The sequence below is a fragment of the Canis lupus genome, chromosome 13 (assembly GCF_003254725.2).
Source record: "Canis lupus dingo isolate Sandy chromosome 13, ASM325472v2, whole genome shotgun sequence".
NCBI classification, from domain to species: domain Eukaryota; kingdom Metazoa; phylum Chordata; class Mammalia; order Carnivora; family Canidae; genus Canis; species Canis lupus.
Window position 1 is genome coordinate 11,598,050 of NC_064255.1, and position 13,356 is coordinate 11,611,405.

Below are 13,356 nucleotides of genomic sequence, written 5' to 3' on the forward strand. Positions count from 1 at the left end.
GAATTTCATCAAAATTTGAAACTTCTCATCTAGAGATACCGTTAAGAACATGAAGAAGCTGCTTCAAACATTAACAGACATGCTGTTTGAGGATTTCTTTAGGTTAAGCCACTAAATGGTAGATTCTTAAATTATATTCTTATCTATAAAAATAAAATTATGCTCAGCTTTGAGTGAAAAGAGTGCTATGATTGGTATTCAATTGATACTACTGAAACAATTATTTCCAAATAAGGTTAATACAAATGTAATAACTTAAAGGGTTGACTCTACAAAATATTCTTTGAATAACTTTGAGAATGGAAACCCTTGGAAGCTGAAATCCATCTATTTTTACAATAAACTGTTTTTTTGTTTTGTTTTGTTTTTAGGAGTTGCCAATAGCACTTTATTTTTTTCTTTTCAACATCCTGTTCTGCAGCTTCCTTGGCCCTTTTTGCCCAGATGCCAAAGAGCCGGGCATTGCATGGGCCATGCGGAGGCTGGCAAATGCCTTGAAGTTCTTCTCCTCTTCTGTGATGACTCTGGCCTTCTCCTTCTTGTGGACATTCCGGATGGGCATGACCGGTCCCGTCGTCTGTGTTGCCAGTTTGAGTTCTTCAGCTGAGCTGTCGCCTTCTTGGGGGCCAAAGGCTTCCTGGGGAAGAGGAGGAGCTTGGAGCAGTATTCCTTGAGCCGCTGCGCGGTGGCCTGCAGGGACTCTCTCCGTGGACTGGTTCCGCCGCGGGTCCACCGAGATGCCAATGGTCCGCGCCACCTTCCTGCGGAGCCCGCCTCCCGGAGCTCCTCCAGGCTGGAGCCCCTGCAGCCCGCACCTTCGTGTGCCAACTCACCCTCACCGTGGGGCAGGGAATAAAGAGGTACGATTTCTTGTAACATTACAGCTCATTTCAAGTTAGCCTGATTCTTTATATCAATGCATGTCATTGGCAACCAGGTATTATGAAGCAATACACTTAAGTCACCTTTTTTTCTCTAATCACAGAACACCAAAAATAATGGCAATTTATATATTCATAGAATAGCTTGAGGCTACAATAAAAGCATTAGATGTACTTTCACTATTTTCACATTATTTCCTAAAAATGTTTTAGTGTCATCAGAGGGAATTGTCTTAACAATCTCTAAAATGAAGGAAACATACCATCTCTAAAATCAGTTATTATCAAAGGGTTTCTAATAAAAGCTGATGAAATCTTGTTTCCAACAGTAATTTTTATTATTACAACCTTTTTCAATTTATACCACAAAGTGGGTCAAAAATAAATGAGCTTTTTAAAACTACTGGATTAAGCATCACTGAAGTTATCATTTGTAAATTGAAATATCTTTATATTAATCAAAATAAAATGATGCAATGATAACATGCATATAATATTCAGCTATTACTGTTATTAGAAACTACATTATTTCTAAGTATTCAAGGACAAGGCAAATATTTTATTAAATTAATAATTATTAATTATTAAATTAATAATTGTTTTTCTTTAGAACATTGACTTAAATAGCATTAATCTGGTCACAAATTAAACAGGCTATGACAAGAATATAATCTCCACAATTCAAATTTAAAGAAGAGTCTACACTTATAAGATAGAGCTATTAATAGATCCTTTGTTACTAAGAATTTTTTTCTGAGAGATGTATAATAATAAAGAAATAAAATAAATTTTGGGGACACAATTTTTCACTTTCAAAATCTTTCAGTTAATAGTTTCATTTCCCTGGATAGCCTATCAGCAGAAAATCAGGAATTTAGACATGGTGTCATAATTTAGACACCATGAATAAATCATTGTGTAGATTTCTCAAGCTTTGGACCCTGCAATGTGTATTGTTTTTACTTTTTTCTGCTTTCTGTATTCTTGTTTTTGTTTTGTTTTGTTTTGTTGTGTTTGTTTGTTTTGTTTTTAGGATAAATACATCAGCAGTAAGAGGGAGTGGGAGGTATACTACAATGAATTTTTGGTAAAATTTCATTAAAGAAAACATTAAATATGAACCAATTTGATGTGATTCAAACTAGAGATTAGTTACCAATATATTTATAAAGGAACTTAAAACTTTAGTTTAGGGATGCCGGGTGGCTCAGCAGTTGGGTGTCTGTATTCGGCTCAGGGCATGATCCCGGGATTCCGGGATCAGGTCCCACATTGGGCTCTTTGCGTGGAGCCTGCTTCTCCCTCTGCCTGTGTCTCTGCCTCTCTCTCTCTCTTTCTCTCTCTGTCATGAATAAATAAATAAAATCTTAAAAAAAAATTAAACCTTCAGTTTATAGCAATATGCTAACATAGGATATCTAGAAATATTAAAAGTGTAATTTATTTAACACACTTAGTTTTGTTGCTGTAAACTCTTGAAGTTCAAATCAATAAAAATGTAGCTATTTTTCAATCATTTCTACCATCAAAGAAAATGCATTTGCTTCCAGACAAATCCTTCCATGCTATTGCCATAGTTTGATTTACTTTCTAGCGTGTGACAGGAGGCACCAGGTCTAAGGGTTCCCAACTGCTATAAGCATACTTTAACCTGTCAAGTCTTTAGGGAAATAACTTACCCAAGTAAGTTTGAGGTAAAGGAATTGCCACCTTATCCACCACTCCTCTTCCTACTCCAACCCTCGCTCTCCATGGCATATAATATAGCCACATACTTTCAGCCCAAAGACTACAGTAAGACACATTGTAATCAAATTGTTTAAAGTCAAGGACAAAGAGAAAATTTTGACAGTACCAAGAGAAAAGTGTTTTTTCCCTGTATAAGAATAGCTCATAAGATTGACAGATTTCTCAGAAGAAACATTGTAGGCCAAGAAAGAATGGGATGATATATTCAAAGTAATAAAACAACTACCACATAAGAAATCTATACCGATGAAATTATCTTTTAAAAATGGAAGAGGGGATCCCTGGGTGGCGCAGCGGTTTGGCGTCTGCCTTTGGCCCAGGGCGCGACCCTGGAGACCCGGGATCGAATCCCACATCGGGCTCTGGGTGCATGGAGCCTGCTTCTCCCTCTGCCTGTGTCTCTGCCTCTCTCTCTCTCTCTCTGTGACTATCATAAATAAATTAAAAAATATATAAAAAAATTAAAAATGGAAGAAAATTGGGTGGCTCGGTCGGTTAAACATCTGCCTTTGGCTCAGGTCATAATCTCAGGGTCCTAGGATGCAGTCCAGTTCTCTGCTCAGTGGGGAATCTGCTTCTTCCTCTGCTCCTCCTCCATGCTTGTGCTCTTTTCTCTCAATAAATAAGTAAGTAAGTAAATAAATAAATAAATAAATAAATAAATAAATAATAAAATAAAAAGAAGAAGAGGAAAAGAGAAAATCTTTCTCAGACAAAAATTGAGGGAGTCTATCATAAGACCTGCCTTATAAGAAATACTTAAGGTCTTCAAATTGAAAACATGTTACCACAAAAACATGTAAAAACATTACTGTAAAGACAAATATATAGGCATAGACAGGTTAAGTAATGCTATAAAGGTGATGCATAAGTCACTTTATGCTCTAATGTAAAGTTAATAGATAAAATTTTCTTAGTGAATGCACAATATAAAAGGAAACAAAAAGAAAGTAGGAGAGGAGAAGGACAAAAGAAATGGAAGATAAACAGAACCAATTAACGAAATGCCAATAGTCCTCACTTATGCAAAAGTACTTTAATATAAATGAATCAAACTCACCAAACAAAAAGTACAGTGTCTGAATGGATACAAAAACAAGATGTACTTTCACCAGTTCCACCTGAAAGGAGCTAAAATGTCTCCACTAAGTCCTAACAATAAGTTAAACAATGGAGACAGTAAAAAAGTAAGTGATTGCTAAAGGTTGATGAGGCTGGGAGTGAATAGATGGGTCATAGAGGATTTGAGGGCAGTAAAAATACTCTGTGGGATACCATAATGAGGTATTTGTCCAAATACACACCAAGAATGTACAACACCAAAATTGAACTAAAATGTAAACTCTGGGTTTGTGTGACAATGATGTGTCAATGTAAGTTCATCACTTGTAATAAATGCACCACTCTGGGGAGGTTGTACATGTGTGAGAACAGGAGATATATGGAAACTATATTTTCTGCTCACTTTTGCTGTCGATCTAAAACTTCTAAAAATAAAAACAAAACTAAGATCCAACAACTTCCCATCTGCAGAAGACTTACTTTATAATTAAAGACACAAATAGGATGAGAAGTGAAGATAAAAGCTACTTCAAAGAGAAACCAACAGTGCTTACGCTTATTTTAGAAAAAATGGACTTTAAATCTAAGTGTAGAGACAAAGAACGTCATTATATGCTGATAAAGGGTCAATTAAACCAGAAGATATAATAATGATAAATATACACCCATCAAACTTCAGAGTACCTAAATTTATAAAGCAAATATAGACAGAACTCAAGGCAGAAATTGACAGCAATATAATTTCTATTTCTATAATGGAATTTCTATAATTTCTATAACCCACTTACAATAGTGGATTATATGTATGTGTGGTGTCCAGAGAGAAAACTCAATAGAGAAATAGATGACTGGAATAGCACTTATAGACGAAATGGACCTAACACATGCAAACTTTTTTACTTAACAGCAGCTATTCACAATCTTATGGCACTCTATAACAAATTGATTAAAGACTTAAGTGTAAGACTTGAAACAGTAAACTACAAGAAGAAAACATAGGAGGAAAATCTCCTTGACATTGGTCTTGGCAATGATTTTTTTAGGTATGACATCAAATGCACAAGCAACAAAGCAAAGATAAATAATGGGGACCATATCAAACTATTAACCTTCTGTACAGCAAAAGAAACAACAGAATGAAAAAGCAACCTACTGAATGGGAGAAAATATCTGCAAATCATACATCTGATAAAGGGTTCATATTCTAAAATATATAAGAACGCATACTACTCAATAATTTACAAATAAATAAATAAATAAATAAATAATCTGATTTTTTTCCCCAATGGCAAAGGATCTGAATACACATTTTTCCCCAAAGAATAGTTGCCAACCACTCATCTGATAAGAAGTTAATATCCAAAATATGTAAGGAACTCTTAAAACTCAATAGTAAAAATACGTAAATGAATAATCCAATTTAAAAATGAGCAAAGAACCAGAATAACATTTCTCAAAAGAAACAAACTGCCAACAGGCTTATGAAAATTCAGCTCATACTTTTATTTAAAAATCCAAACAAAAGGGGCAGCCTGGGTGGCTCAGTGATTTAGCGCCACCTTCAGTCCAGGGCCTGATCCTGGAGACCCAGGATCAAGTCCCAGTTCAGACTCCCTGCATGGAGCCTGCTTCTCCCTCTGCCTCTGCCTCTGCCTGTGCCTGTGTCTCTGCCTCTCTCTCTCTCTGTCTCTCATGAATAAATAAATAAAATATTAAAAAAATAAAAATCCAAACAAACAGAAGTAGATAACCTAGTGAGTGACAGTGAGGGGAAAGGAGTTATCCACACAGTCTGACATAAAAAATATATAAGATCAGGAGCACCTACATGGCTCAATCAGTTAAGCTTCTGATTCTTGGTTTCAGCTCAGGTCATGATCTCAGGGTTGTTTGATCAAGAGCCCTGCGTTGGGGCTCCCTGCTCAATGGGTTTTGCTTCTTTCTCTCAATCCTTTTACCCCTTCCCCCACACACCCTCTAAATCAATCAAACTTTAAAAAAAAACAAATCAGGAGATTGAACAAGCATAAAAATTAGGCTAGAGATTACCTCTGGGTTACCATTAATGTTATTAGAAAGGAGTTTATTGCACCTCAAGAGTGCTGACTGGGTTTTATTTCTTGACCTGGGTGGCTATTATATGATGGCTCACTTGTGCAAAATTTATTAAAATTTATCATTCTCTTTAGGTGTGATAATTTGTAATTATGAATGGTTTAACTGTAGATCACTTTATCAGAGGAAGGTTTGTGGGAAAGAAAAAAGAAACAATCTGGTGACTGGCTTTTAGCAGTATGTACTCATTTGTCTAGGATTGATAATGGTAAATAGGCCTGGAATATATAAATTTATGAGGCATGGCTTCCAGGAAAATGTCACATAAGCCATTTAGCCTCTGAGTATAAAATGAAGATGTTTCATTACCTGGCTTCTGTGCCAATATGGTCACTACCCACCTATCTTAGAAATATATCTCTTAATCTGGGTCAGTGAATATCAAATGAAGAAAGAAAAGACCTAAGGAGATATGTCTATAGTCCTGGCCTCTTCTGTTTTCACCTTGTACTTATTTGAAAAGCTTTATGGACCACAGTCTCTGATTCACGAAAATCTGATTAGGAAATCCAGTATCAGTGCCGTTTTGATGATACAATATAAAAAATAAGTATGTTTATAAAAATAATAAAAACACAAGTATGTTTATACAATTCACAACTATAACATAGTGTTAAAAACTGCTTGATAACCATGGTAGTAAAATTCATGACACTAATATATTCTTGAAATTATTTAACTAGATATATTAAAATAATTCACGTAATCAACATAATACATAAAGTATGTGATACAAATATTTGATAAAAAGTATTTCATATAATCAAAGACTAATTTGAAATTTAAAATGCTTCATAGAAAATTAAAAGAATATCTTTAACCTAATAAATGTTACTTATCACAACTCTACAGCAAATTTAAGGACCAGAATGTACACATAGACACCACATCTTTAGTATTGTTTCTGAACTCATAGGCAACAAAATAAATTAAATAATAAGAAAAATATGTCAAAAATTGAAGTTATAAGTATTAGAGAAAAAGAAAATATACTTACCATATCAATTGCCATTAAGAAGTATTTAGAAGTATCTACAGTAATGAGTCAAAAACATTTGCGTTTTACAAGAACCATTAAAATAATTTCATTTCCAAAATAAACAAATTTAAAATATAACAGCAAACAAAACACATGAATAAGATTAATCTAATAGAGAAAAACATTATTTTAATCAAAATATAAAATTTACTTAAAAATATAGAAAAACAGACCTAAAATGATGCATTTTATTCAAGGAAATAAAGACACAAACTTAATGTAATGTGAAATTCCAATATGGCACTTTAGGGAATTTGACAAGGTAATTCAAAATGCCAGTGAAATAAATAATCATTAAAATCTAAGAGTATTCAAAGTGTTTTTATCCATCACCTCAGAATAACTTTTCAAACTTTCTAACTAGTCACAAATTTATACAACATATATGGCTTTATTTGGAGGTTTGTTTACAATTCTATAGTCCATTCATTTTTTTCAATTGTCATATTTTGCCAGAATAAGATTAGTCAATTTAATTTAATCAAGAGTTAAATAATTTATAACTGAGATAGTTTACAGTTTAATTTTGTCAAGGACCGTGGTCCCAGACCTTTAGACAAATGCTATAAACCTCTAGTCAGCAACTTTGTCCTTCCGTCAACATAGAATAGCATGAATTAAGGTGCCCATAGTGTTTTTGGCTGTAATTCTTACAGAGGTATAGAGAGTAACCTTAGTCAGTTGAATGAAACATATATAAATATATAATATCTGAGTTAATTTTAGGATTGTCCATTTTTTGTTCTCACTTTCTGAGGATTTGTAGATCAAAGGCAAATATATATTTTACCATACACTGCTATTGAAACTCCTAGTCTTTATAGGATGATTCATTAAAACATGTCCTCAGTGGAAAAAGATGTAAACATTTATCATTCAGATAAATATGTCAATTAAAACATACAGTTTGTTCAAACAAGAAAAAGAGACCAAAGATTCACAGTGGTCTACGTAAGACAAACTCTGCTTGGGAGACAATAAGAACATTGTGATTATCTGGCAACTGCTATATTTATCTTAATTTGAGTTACAATCCTCACAAGGTACAATATTATACTCCAGATCAAAAATACATGAAAATATATGGCTATCAATTGATCTAAAGATGTAACCATCATAAGTATAAATAGGAAGTGAATTGATAAGGGAGTTAAGTGCATTTTATAACAGTACCATTATCTTTTTTTTTTTATTTTTTTAGCTTGAGATAACACAGACATACAAAAGCAATTAAGATAGATGCAAAAAATTAATCTAGTAGAGAGGAAGTACAATATTTTGCCATTGCTCATATTTCATATTTTGTCTAAATAATATTTTATATTTTTGTTAGCATTTATAAGAATTGAAAACAATGTAATATGTCTTTTGATTTAAATGATTATATGGTCTTATATTTCCCATGCTCAGATTTACAAAAAAATCCATTACATTTTTACGCCTTTGGGCATTGCTTCTTCCCTTCTTAGGTTCAGAGTTATTCCATCCATACATCATCTTCTACTTGGTCAAAGAAGTTTTAACTTTAATATCCTTGGTATACTATCATGTGTTAATCATCAAATGTTTTTGCACATGCATAAAATACATATGGATATTTAGTTTTAACGTCATATGTGTAATCATAATTAACATATAATTTTAATACTTCATTTACGTAGGCAGCTCTGGTAAATATTGTAGTATATTGCTTAGATGTCATCTCCTCTAGCTCTTTCAAGAACAAAATAGTCTTCCCCAACTTCAAGTCTTAGAAAACTCAGGAGGCTAAATATTATGCATAATACCTGACAACCCAGTCTTAATCAGTGGTAGAAAAAAGCCTCAAAACTGTTCGTCCCAATTGGCCATTTTAGTTTAATAGTAAAAGACCAATTAATGATAACAATACTTAGCAAAACCTTCAGAAGGAAAAGAGAATGTTTTATGGACCATTTGTGTGTGTCTGTGTGTTTGTGTTTGTCTGGATGTATTCATGGCAGCTTTAGGTTGTTAGTTTTTAAAGTCAGTACTTTTTAAGTGAAAACAACTTGACCAAGAAATCTGTCACAGAATTTTTGAAACCTATTAAAAACAAAGTCGATGAGAAAAAAATCCCGTCCCAAACAGACTAACCCCATGCCTACCCTAATTTGCAGACTTACTGGTTCCTGCCTCCTCTCTTCTCTGCCTCAGGGAGGAAGATCCCCACCAATGGCTCTACTTTCTAGCTGATCACACCCATTTACCTATGCAGATTTATGTGGCACAAAGAGTACTTCAAGAAACCAGATGTCTCTCAGGGGACATGTTGCTAAGTGTGTACTTGCCTTACGACTTGTTTGCAACCAATTAAAAAAGAAATCTAAAACTCAGTCCTACAAAGAGATCACAACATGAAAGAATTGTTTAAAACCTCTTTTTTTTTCTATCTTATTGTCAGTCTTTTTGGACTATTTTACGTACTAATTGAAACAAATTTACTTAAGAGTCAGAAGTCATCTAGCTGTTTTCTAGTCTCTTCACTTTCTAAACTATATTCACTCTGTTTTTAAAAGGACCTGAAATTTTGGCTAATGTAGGATATAATGGTGGTGGCAGAAACTTAAAAAAGGTGTTTTTTGTTGTTGTTTTGTTTTGTTTTGTTTTATACTTCCAATAGATGCTGCTGAGTTCAATTGATGCCTTGGAAAGGCTGAGGATGATCAATCCTCAATTAAAACCTAAATGTGAAAGGCATATGGCTTCATTGGCAGCATGTACAGGGACTCTCATTTCCTGCAGCTGGAACATAGAAAATACGTAGGATCAGGGCTATAACTTAATTATGAAAGAAGCAGAGCTCCTGAGAAAGTTGTATTCTCAATCCCAGCAATATGTTACACTAAGGTCAGGGCTCTGAAAGGAAGGATTGGGACTCTGAGACTTCCTATGGAGTTTTCTTTGTAAATGCACACTCAGAAGTCTTCAAACATCAGATTCTTCTGACAGCTTTGCACTTGGAAAATTATCCCTTTGTGTCTTTGTGCCAAAGCTCAGAATTCACCTCTTGGTTGAAGAAAATATAGAGGTGTCTTCCTTGTAGGAAACATGTGCTCCCCTCATCATCTAACTGCCTATTTCCTCCTGACCACAAATTTAATTAGCATTGTTAATCATTTCCTGTGGCTGCTGCAACAAATCACCTAGGTGCTTCAAACAATAAAAATTTATTCTTTCAAAGTCCAAAAGCAGTATTACTAGGTGATAAAGTGCCATCAGGGATGTGTTCATTCAAGGGGGTCTAGAGAAGAATCATTCCTTGCCTCTTTCCGCTTCTGGTGCTACCTACCTTCCTTGGTTTGTGGTCATAATGTTGCAGGGTTGCAGAGTTTTTGTCTCTCAGAATCAAATGAATCCTGTAGACACAAAAGGGTGAAGTGAAAGTTTATTAAGTGAAGTGTTTATTAAGAATGGGAAAGAAGGGATACCTGGGTGGCTCAGCTGTTTAGTGTCTGCTTTCTGCCCAGGGCATGATCCTGGAGTTCCAGGATGGAGTCCCACATCAGGCTCGCTGCATGGAGTCTACTTCTCCTTCTGTCTGTGTCTCTGCCTCTCTCTCTTTCTGTGTCTCTCATAAATAAATAAATAAAATCTTAAAAAAAAGAAAAGAATGGGAAAGAAAAGCACCTCTCTAGAGTGAGAGGAGTCCAGAATAGATTGCCAATGAGGTCTTTCATGGTACTCTTTTACAGGAAACTGACCAGGGAACTTGGTAAATTTCTTGTCAATATCATGGTGGACTTGTAAATATCATGTCTATATTTAGAATAAACATGGTGGACTTTTAACTATCATGAGACTAAACAAGGGTTCATGTAAATATCATGAGCCCAGACAAGGTGTTCCCTTCTCTCTGGTTAGTACTTCATCCATAACATTTCTCCACATCTGGGATTTCTGTGAGCCTGGTTTCAGTCTCCCTGCATGAGCTTGATCACATAGCCTCCTATCAATCCCTACCTAGCCTCTCCTGCCCCTCCGATCTCTTTTATATAAAGATGCCTGTGACTGTATATAGTGCCCACACTGATAATCCAGGATAATCTTCCCATTTAACTATCCTTACCTTAATCTCAGCTCAAAGGCCCTTTTTCCTCATAGGATAACATGAGTTCTCAAGCATTAAAGACTTGATAGTTTTGGGTTGTCATTCCTTAGCTTACTACAGAATTAATTCATAGCAGTATCTGACATGGAAAGAGGTAGGCATAGTAAAAAAGGAACAGACTATACTATTAATGAACTACAGAATTTAGTCAACAAGTATGTATTAGCAGAAGATGGGATGCTGTGTGTATGGTTGGATCCTGAAGATACTGAATCAAGAGTGGTGGAATGTAAGGTTGGATTAAGAATTCCCTTCCACATAAAAGCCCTCTCCTGTGAAAGGCAGCTTCTCTACTGCACCAGGAAGTAAGAAAAGAAGTCACTGATGGGGCAAGGGTTCCTATTCCTGATCAGCTCTAAGAAATTTGGGATGCTTTTATATGATGAGGGCAGGAAGGAAGGGTGTGTAACCCTGGTGATCCACTTCTGCATCCCTTAGCATTTTTTCTTGCCTGATTGTAACTGAATATATATGTGCAACATTTCAACCCTGAGAAGAGTAAAGTTAATAAGAACCTTTATCACTTAGGAATGAGAGTTTAAGTGTAAGTGATAGTGATAATGGAGAATGAGGATTTAGAATAAATAATAGAAAAGGAAGATGATGGGAACTAGTTGTGGCCCTGAAAACAACTGCAGAACTGGACCTGCATGTCACTAACCTTCTTCCAAATTTTAACTGAGGAAGTGAGGCCCAAGAGAGCCATAGAAAAGCTGCTTCCCATATATGTGTAGAGAAGTGATTTGTATAGCACATGGTGCTATGAAATTGTAGAGAAGGTATTTTCATGCTTCTAAATGTTCAGGGCTTTTGGAGCAAAAAATACAGACAATCTAGGTTAAAGAATTGTTTAGTAGTAACCCTAAGAGTAAAATACCTCTGAGAGATTTATTGGTTTACCTCTTCTGAGCTATGTGTTTACAGTCCAATGAAGAATTAAAGCCCAAGCCATTAGTTTATATTCCAAAAAACTGTAAAATCCCAGACACCTCTCTCATAGAAGATTTGAGGGTTTTCTCCCTTTCTCCGGAGAAGAGAGTGGCAGCTGTGCAGCAATTCCTCTATAAACTCCCAAATTTATTACATCAGTGTTCCTCCTCAGTAGTACATCCTCCTGTATGTGCAGCTGACAACTGCCTTCATTGTATTGCCCCAGAGAGATTGGGGTAAGGGGAAATGATGCTGCTTTGCTATAGGTAATTCTGATGCCTCAGCCAGAAACTGCATGCTTTATTTTATCTTACTTATTTTTTAAATATTTTATTTTGAGAGAGAGAGTGTGCATGTGCATATGTACGAGGTGGGGGAGGGACAAAGGGGGAGAGAGAGAGAAAGAAAACAACAACAAAAAAAAACAAAACCAGACTCCCCACGGAGCTGAGTGTGGAGCCCATCACAATGCTAGATCTCATTACTCTGAGATCACAACCCAAGCCACAATCAAGAATCAGATTCTTTTTTTTTTTTTTTTTTTTTTTTAAGAATCAGATTCTTAACCCACTGAACTACCAGGCACCCTCCACATGCTTTGTTTTAAAAAACAATCCATCTATCCATATAAAACTTAACAGGAGTAGACCTTGGCCGCCGTAGAGCTTTGCTGCTAAGATGCATTTGCTTTATTAAAACAGACAAACAAACAAACAAAAAAGCTTTATTGAGGTATAATTGATATGCTAAAAACCGCACACGTTTAATGTTTACAATTAAATTGAGTTTGGACATAGGCAAACACCAGTGATTCACTATCCAGAATCTCCCAAACTTCTTTGTGTTCCTCTGTTTTGGGATTTGTTTGTTTTGTTGTTTGTTTTTACTTTGAAGAGAATTATTGTGAGTGGAGTAGTTGGTATACACTCTCTAGCTGCCACACAACTAGATGCCCAGCAGTGCTCAAGACAAAGCTTCATTCTTTCTGGCCTGCTCACAGACAAGAAGTGAAGATGACAGGGGACTACTGGGTCATTTCTGCCCAGTGTGGTACTCCACTAATGGCATTTTCCCCTCTGGGCCTTTCCATCTAATTGGCCAACAATTTTTGAGAACTTCACTGCAGTCTGAGAATCTTCTTTCCAATCCTCATTTCTTCCTCTTTTCACAGTTATAAAACCTGTATCATGGTTGAAGGCTCTGCCTACCTTTTCCCACCATACATCTCTTCATTGTTTAATTAGGTCTTTGCATTTGCTTCTCAGGAGAACTGAACTAACACCAAAACAGTTTGGATATAGGCGGGATCCTAAACAACACACAGTTGCCTCTTCTCTGCCATAATATATTCTATAGAAATAGGGCATTTCACATACATTGAACTACTATATCAACAACATTCTTTTAATTCTCTCTCAATAAATAGAAAGTGATCAGTAGATTAAAAATGT

General features: G+C 35.3%; 1 pseudogene; it reads right to left on the reverse strand.

Moving 5' to 3' along the window:
- Positions 1-269: 269 nt before the first annotated feature.
- The window catches only part of LOC112662509 (60S ribosomal protein L13-like), a 75,139-nt pseudogene continuing 62,052 nt past the window's right edge, over positions 270-13,356 (reverse strand).